The sequence below is a fragment of the Myiozetetes cayanensis genome, unplaced genomic scaffold (genome assembly GCF_022539395.1).
Source record: "Myiozetetes cayanensis isolate MyiCay16 unplaced genomic scaffold, myiCay2020 scf14, whole genome shotgun sequence".
NCBI lineage: Eukaryota > Metazoa > Chordata > Aves > Passeriformes > Tyrannidae > Myiozetetes > Myiozetetes cayanensis.
The window spans coordinates 1934497-1942361 of NW_026087048.1; positions in this window are offsets into that span (position 1 = coordinate 1934497).

Here is a 7865-nt window from a genome sequence, read left to right on the forward strand (position 1 = left end):
CTTGGAGTATTTTGTATGAAATATTCCACGTAGTTTTTGTACAGTTGGCATCTCCACTTTGCATACCTTTGCTGTGGAAAGGTGTCCAGCTGAGCAGCATCTGTAAAGTTTGGCTCAACTAGTGATAAACCCACAAGGGGATTTGTAAGGTTTTGCTTGTTCCTAAACTTGATTATTCTTTAGAGTTGTCCTGAAAAATCCCTTATTCCTGTAGTGATTGCTTAAATCTGTTATTTTGATGACTTTCAGTTCCCTAAGAAACCATTTTTCCAGGAATTTCATGTTGTGAAATACCCTTTAAAGTCATTTCTGGGCAGTGGCCACAAAGGTGTCATGAGACACAATCTCCAATTTGATTAAGAATTATCTGCTGAACTAAGCTGTTAACATCTTCTGTTTTGATGTTGCTTTAAATGAGCACCAAGTTAAAGGTATGACTGAAGTAACCTGAGGCACAAATAGCATGAATCAATACAGCAAATATTGTTTGTCCACCTTCCCTCAACACTGAATACTGAGGGATTGGACAAATATTTGTTAGCTGTTGGTAAAGTTACTGTGCTTTGGCAGTAGCTACAATTGGTACCAAAATCAGCCAGCATAAGGAAAGAATGGTTTTGTCTGCCCAGGACAAAAGCAGAGGAGTATCTGAGACACCCAAGTGGGCACCCTGAGGAATGAGTGGGAAACACGTGGATGACAAAGAGTTTCTGAACTGTGTTCTTCCTACGTGTTCCTTTAATAAGCTGTATTTAGCTAAAAGGATGTGCTTTCTCTTTACCCTAAGCAGCAGAAAGCTGGAGTTGCATTCTTGTTACACTCCACTATTTCTTGGGTTTGGTTGGGTTGGTGGTTGTGTTCAGACTGCTTCAGGCAGACAAGTTTGCTGCGCTAGGACCAGTTGTTTAAACATTATCTTGCTTGATCTGAAGTGGGTTCAGATGCTCAGCAGCCCTTGGGTTCTCACAGCAGTTAGTGACATTTTAAGTACATTTGCATTCTGCATTTGTTAAAAGGAAATAGCAGGCATACTTACACTGCATGAAAATGGTGATTTATTACAGTTCCTGGGTCTATTTTTGGTTGCAGACTAGCAATTACAATAAAATACTGCACACTTGTAGATCAGAGGCGAGTTGTTGGTACACATGTCGAATGTATCCAGCTTTAAATGGCCTGTTTCATTAATTACTCTTTTGCCAGCTTGGCTTTTTAGAGTTCTGGAATAATACCAAAGTCATCAATACAAGATTTCAAAATACTTTTTGTTTAGAAAGATTCTGATCTTCAAGAGATACGGAAATGCAGCTTTTATCTTGTGCAAGGTTATTCCTGCCGTCTGGAGGTTTAAAGAAAGGGCATGGCATGGAATGCAAAACGTACTGAAAAGCTGGAGCCCCCTTGGATGTGTTGTAGTTGCTTCAAACATTTTTTACTGTTTTCAGCAGAGCACATCAGCAGTAAGCTGCTGTTGTGAACAAATGCTCCACAAACTCCTCTGAGCACATATTCAGTACATAATGTTCATTCGGTTTGTGAAATAAAGTTGAAAGTTTAGAGGAGGATATGAACATTTTCCCCATCTGAGGAATTAACAGGTTTAATGAATTGGGGAAAATGTGTGTAACTTAAACTCTGCTGCTGAATACATTGTACTGCCTTCAAGGCGACCCAGACCTCTGTAAACACTCACTAATTTCACCCTACTTAGTCTTAAATACCTCCCTTGAGTAGATGACTGAGATGACTTGCTGCTGTTGTGACTTTTGTGCCACCACTCCGAAGGTGTCCGTGACACAGCCCTGCCTGGTGGCCCAGGGCCTTGTGTTGGGCACTGGTGTCTCGGATGGGTGGACTTGTTTCAAAATGGGGTTTGATTTCTCTGTGGGATGTTACCCTCGTGCTCACTGACCTTTCTGCCCTGGTTTAACACCTCTGCAGAGCAGCACGAAGAGGTGATGCTGCTGTGACACACCTTGGCCAGCAGCTGGTGGGACTGAGGGCTGCCACGCTGGCACTTCTCAGTTGCATCCTTATTTGCAGACATACTTTTGTATGCAGTGTGCTCATCTGCAAAGAAAAGTTGAATGTTTATTTTCATATTGATCCTTACTATACTTTTTGTTTGTTTGTTTTTCCTCTCCAGGCACCATAGGAACTAACTAGCTCTGGTATGTGTTCTAGATGAAGGACAGAACTTCTCCAGGAAGGCTGAACAAGTTCTGTCCCTGTGTAACGCTGCCAAACGCTGCTGCTGAGCTTCCTCACCCACCACGCAGTGACTTTGTAAACCTCACATTTAATGCGCTGAACCAATAAAACACAGGGGGAAAAGGCGACCACGCGTGTCTTAAATACTGTTTGTGTGTAGTTTTCCTGAACAGCACGGGTAAGTGTACTTGAAATTGGGGCACCGCTGGGGCTACTCCCTCAGTCTGAGGGGAGGAACAAACCCTGGAGCCCTTTCACTTCTTTGTGTCCATTCTGAGGGATCAGTGAGATCCCTCAGCCTTCCTGGGGGATCTGCGAGATCGCTTTGCCCTCACAGGGGGGGATTAACGAGACCCCTCAGCCATCCCGGGGGGGATCACCGAGATCCCTCAGCCCTCCTGGCAGGGATCGGAGAGATTGCTCTGCCCTCACAGGCGGATCACCGAGAGCCCTCAGCCTTCCTGGGAGGGATCGGCGAGATCGCTCTGCCCTCACAGTGGAATCGGTGAGACCCCTCAGCCATCCTGGGGGAGATATCACGGAGGACCCCTCAGCCATCCCGGGAGGATCAGCGCGACCCCTCAGCCCTCCTGGCGGGGATCGGCGAGATCGCTCTGCCCTCACGGGGGGATCACCGAAATCCCTCAGCCATCCCGGGAGGATCAGCGCGACCCCTCAGCCCTCCCGCGCCCTCCTCGCCTGCCGGCGCCAGCCTCACACCCGGGGCAGGGCAGTCCCGCGAAGGCGGCCGTGGCTGAGGGCGCTCCGAGCCGCCTCCCTGAGATGGCGCCCGCGGCTCCCGCCCCGGTCCCCCCTCAGACGCTCCTGCGGGGCCGCCGCTCGGGTTCTCACCGGCCCCGGCGAGGGCTGAGGGGGCTGTGGAACGTCTGCCCCGGGAGCTCGGCCCGGGCTCCCCTCAGCGATCCTCCGTGGCCACGAACGTCCCCAGCGCCCTGCTGTGCCTGAGGGAAAACACCGGGATCTTCGTGTGGAGGTCAGCGAGGTTTGGGTGCTCCCGGGGCGTTCCCGAGGGAGCTCCCCGGGCTGGGTAGGGAAGGGCACGGCCGGCAGCGCCCCCGGGGCTGTGGCGGAGCTCGGCCTGTGCCCTGAGGGGGGACCGGGGAGTCCCACCGGGGTGTCCCACAGGTATTCCCGAGAACCGTAAAACCACCTTAGAAAACGCACTTAACCAGAAGTCCTTCTAGAAGCTGGCCCTGCTTTTCTGTGTTTTCTTACAAGGTGTAATTATGCTGGTAGTCCTTCCTCTTCCACTTGTAACGTAGTTTGCATAAATGGGCAGGGTTATTTAACTGGTTTTTAACCACCCCGTCCGCATCAGAGGGCGAAATTGCTAGTTTGAATTTCTCTTGAAATTAAAAAACACTTTCTTGCCATGGGAAATGCTCTCTTCTTTAGCATGTGCTTCTTTTGTGGTGTTTGCTCTGTAAATCTCTAACCAATTTATTTGCCTCGTGGAGATCCTTATTAGGAATTTCAAATGCTAATGCAAAAAGCAATATGAGTAAGAGTTTTCTGGGTTTCCCCCCTGCGTTTGATTCATCTGGCTGCTCTCCCTGCTTTCCTCCTGTGTGTGGTTTGTTGCTGTGCAGATTGGTGGGAGCCCTTGAGCATCAGTGTGCAAAAATAAATGTGCTCGTCTTTGGAGTGGTGTTTTCTGTGCTGCTCCAGGAACTGTTCTGGTTTACCTGTGACAGATTTTGAAGTAAATCATATGATATTTCTTACTCTCTGAAGGTTGCTGAAGTGTAGAATCATATTGGAAAAAAAAAATATATCTATATATACACCACTATTCAATATCAGCAGTTCTCCCATGGCAACATAATTTCTCAAGAGTTAGTTTCAATAATAGAAAATGAAATAATTGGAGTCTTAAAGCAAATAATAAAACTCATGAACTTTAATTTTGAAGTTTGTTTCTATGATGCAAACTGGAGATCAAACACAACTAATAGGGTTGACTCTATTAGTTAACCTTAGAACTTTCTGCCCTAGGATGGGCCACCTTTTGGAAAGGAAGAGAATTTAAAACAGAATTTATAATTAATTTATCAAGTTTTCCTATGAAATTTCCTGCTGGTTTTTTGGGGGTTTTTTTGGGGGTTTTTTTGGGTTGGTTTTTTTGAGACATGCAGTGTCCTGAACTTTAAATGTTAGTGAAGTCCCTTGTTCTTAGGCCTTAAGTAGAAAAAAGTATCTTTTGCCCTTTTAATTGTAGGGAGCAGTTTACTTTATGTCTCTTTAATTATGTAACTCAGCGAGATGAATTAGTGTTTCAAAAATTTAGTCCAACCAACTTAAAGACAAATTACAGCTACTCCTAAAGTGGCATATTTGTTCATGTTTTCTCCTTGGATTATTTGCATGCCTTTTCCTTCAGGGTATTCATAGAAAATTTTAGAATGAGAAGATACATGTCTTTTCTTTATTTTACTGATTTTTATTAGCAGAAGTATTTGCTGTTTCATTCCCATGACCGTGTCTGTAGCTGAGTTTGGAAAAGTCATAATTTCAGATGGGAGTTTGTGGACTTCCACTGTGTTTGTGATGGCTGGAACAAGTGACAATTTTTATTAATTATATCCCTTGTATTTGCAAGTGAAGTTTTTTTTTAAAAAGAACACATTTTGAAAATTGTCCAGGTTTGTGTAAAAAGTTAAAGTGAGCTCTGCAGGTGTTCCCAACAGACTGGTGACAGGAGTCCCATTTCTCCCGTGTCAGCTGAAAACCTTCCTTGCAGGAAGAAACTTCAGCTTGGGCTGAAATCAGTTTTGAAAGAGGAAGGGCAGTCTGTTCAAATACATCTTTCTGTGCTCTGCTGGAGCTAAAAGAGGGATCTGTGTGGTGAAGTCATTCATAGAAATGGAGAAATCATTTGATCTGGGCCAGCTGCGGTTGTCCAAGTTAGGGGATGAAACCCTTTGAGCTGGTGCCTGTCCTAGGAATACCCAGAAAGGATTTTATCTGTATGTTCTTGGACTATGGTCCAGGCCTGTAGGAGCTGCTGGCAGCTTGCTCTTCTGGGATTTTCCTGATGAGGTTTTCCCCTTGTCCTTGCTGGAGGTTTGCAGCAGCAGTGCAGAGTGGGGGGGGTTTCCTAGAGACCCAGCTTTTCTGGCAAAGCAAGAGACTGATCTTTGTATTTATTAAATGCACACAGAAAGCAAAGAGTGAAAGGGGAAACTGGTGAAAAACATCTGCACAACTTCCTTTGCTCTTTCCCTTTTTGTGTAGCAATCCCGAAAGGAAAAGCCCTCCTCGACAGTCCTGCAGAGGGCACATGACTTGGTGTCGAAAGAAGGATTATTAAGGGGTTTTTTTCAATATATTCCCTTAAGAAAATCACAGAGGAGAAGAATCTAAACCGTAGAGAACAGTTTAGCTTTGGTCTGTATTTTTCTAGTGGATGAATTCCTAGAGGATTTTCACGAAACATGTGCAATCTGTACAGAAGCAGCTAAAGTTTAGTGCTGTAAAAACAGCTCAGAAATGGTCTGTGCTGGCAGATTTCGGGCAGTCTGCTGGAAAAGTGAGTCAGGGAACTTGCAGGATCATGGTGCCTGTGCAAATATGATGTGTGGTTGTTACTTGGAGGGGATGCTGCCTGACTTGATTTTATCAGCGAAGAACGAGGTGCATCCAAAGTGACTCGATTTTTCTTCATAAATTTTGACAGCTGTGTGTGTTATCATTAACTCCTTAGCAAGCCACTGTTGCCACTGCTTAAAAAGCATTTGGCTTTCCTGGGAAGGACGTTTGGATAGGTAGAATGGGACTATTACATTTGTACTGTATGTGCCTCCAAAAGTATTTTGAGAAGACAATAGGTAAATAGTTTGGTACAAAAATAATCCCCGGGTAAATACTTGACTTTCAAGTCCTTGTTCCATCACAAGTGTTCCAGCATTCACGATTATTTTTACATTTCCTTCTGCTATTGTTTCCAAACTTCACTATGGAGTGTTGGGAGGAAGTAAAAGAAGTGACAGCTTCCCTGACTTGGCTTTCTGGCGTGTGTGAGTCACTAGATGGTGCCATTTCACTTCTGTGGAGTCAGAAAACCGTCTCACATATTATTGTTGGTAACAATTATTAGCTGTTTTTAAATGTTTTTAAAAGAAAAGAACTGGGTTTAGGAGTCCTTTTTTTGAAACTATCACTTTTTTTTTTTTTCCCCTGAGACTGTGCAGTACAGATGGAAAAGCTGAGTGGCCCTTGGGTGTATTGTCACAACTCGAGTTCTCACTGAGACTCAGAGACAAGCGATGGGTGTTATTTCCGAGTTTAACCACTACATTTTCTGTTTAGCTGCTCAGATTTAGGCTTCCAAAACCACTTTTGCAAAATGGCTTTGACGCTTTTTTTGGTGAGAATGGCAAAGTGGAACTTAATATCCACAGGAATGCTTTTAATTAATAAAATTGCTTGTTTTGAGAGCTCCCAGTATTGAGTTTGACTCGCTGGCCATTTCTCAGTGAGAAATGATGTTCTAATTAAAGTGCAGGGAATTTGAAGTCTCTCTGGGAACATTTCCTGTTGAATACGCAACCAAAAGTGGAACAAGGTGTCAGATTTTACTCTTCTGTAATATTCCTGGTTATGTGCCATTTTTGAAGTGTGGAACATATAAATATTGCCCTCTTTTAAAGCCCTGTGTGGGAGGTTAAGCTCCAGTCTATGTTTTCTAGTGATGAAGGAAAATGTCTTTTTTTCACTAGAAGGAAAACCCAAGGAAAATAAAATATAATGGAAGTGTTAACAAGATTTAAATATTCCTTGCAAAGTAATAATAAAACCCTTCCAGGGTCTTTTTGAATTTTTATGCCCCAAGCTGTATTTGTGTTTAAAAATGCCCACACCACAGTAAGGTCATGAGCTGATTTTTCAAAATATGCTCAGTGTGTAAGAATAACTATTTACAGTTTTCTTTTAGAATGTCAGAAATTTTGATTACTTGCAGATAATAAAAAAGCAGTGGTTGGTGGCGGTGCTGGTTGTTCTGAGCCACTTGATGGCATCAAATCTTGTGAGTTCACCTCACAGGTTCCATTTCCTGATGGTCTTGACAGCAGGGGAAGTGAAAAGTGGGGCAGATTATCAAGCCCCTACACATTTAGAGCAACTGGTGCCTTCTTGCATTTAGGGGAGGAAAAAAAAAATCAATATTTATTTACTTTCCAACTTGGTTTTTGTCAGGCAGCTCAAACCTCCCCACATCTGGGCATCTTAATTGGTCACTTGGAGCTTTCTGCAACAGCCAGACAAACGATTCAATATTAAATTTATGTGCTTAATTAAGGGTAGCAGGTTTAAAATTGAGGACTAGGCCTTAAACTTGGATGAGAATTAGTGTATTGATCTTGCTGCAGAATTAATGAAAATAACATTTTACTTCAACACATCCTTGCCATAGCAAAACTACTCCGTTTTCTTCCCACCATTTTAGCTGAAGTTAAGAACGACTTTTTTGTAACTTGGTTTATTATGGGGACATGGTAACTGCATCTGGCTTTCTGACCATGCCTGATTTTTTCCAGGCATCTGGAATACTGTGCCTGTAAGAATGACACGAGGAATCTCCTGGAAACTGTTAAAAAATGTGATACTTCAGTAGGGTTATTAAATGACAGTAG